The sequence below is a fragment of the Rutidosis leptorrhynchoides genome, chromosome 5 (assembly GCF_046630445.1).
Source record: "Rutidosis leptorrhynchoides isolate AG116_Rl617_1_P2 chromosome 5, CSIRO_AGI_Rlap_v1, whole genome shotgun sequence".
Classification (NCBI taxonomy): domain Eukaryota; kingdom Viridiplantae; phylum Streptophyta; class Magnoliopsida; order Asterales; family Asteraceae; genus Rutidosis; species Rutidosis leptorrhynchoides.
In genome coordinates this window covers 133158413-133159283 of record NC_092337.1, presented here as the reverse complement: position 1 = coordinate 133159283, position 871 = coordinate 133158413, and positions in this window count along the sequence as shown.

Sequence of the window (871 nt, the reverse complement as noted above, 5' to 3'; positions counted from 1 at the left end):
CTCGAGCGCAAAGTTCGTTGACTTCTTCTATTACATCGGGATGATTGTCGGTTCGAACGAGCGAATGAATAAGATCTAGAATTTGTGATAGTATGTAGTCGTGACGAGATACTCTGGAGATGAGAGAGAAAATGGTATTACGAACAGGTTCTCCGGTAAGTGCTTCAGGTTCATCGCCAAGAGGAGAATGTGGTGGATGGAAAGGATCGCCTTCTTCGCGTCTCCATTGGTTAAGTCGTCTACGAACCCATCCCCAATTCATCCAGAATTGAAGATGACTAATTTGGTTGATTCATTTCATTTACACTGCTTTTAGAGCTTAGGTGAATATCCATGTCAGAATAGCTGTCAGAATAACTATCGGAATAGCTATTGGAATCTGAGGGACTCGAACTAGTTGAGGGATTCATCTCGTACGATTAGATGAAGGATTTTAGATAAGAAATAGATTATATGATGTAGATTAGTACCCTGCAATACATAATTTATATATGCATATATAATACTAAAATTCCATAAGTTACGAAGGAATCTACGGAATCTGTCAGGCAAAGGTAACAATAACAGATACGTTAAGATATGAATTAGCAGATATGCTAAAATATGAATTTTGTCTATACACTATTCATGCAATCATTGCAGTATGATGTGTCTAGACTAAGAATGATAAGTAGGTAATTTCCTACGGATGATAAGTAGATGATTTTCGACTAGAAATGATAAGCAAACCTTTTGACATGCAGACACGGTCGAAGTCCAGACTCACTAATGCATCTAAACAACTATCAGTTAGACACACTAATGCAAGACCTGGTTCACTAAGACCACCGCTCTGATACCAACTGAAGTGCCCCGTTCATATCGATTATAA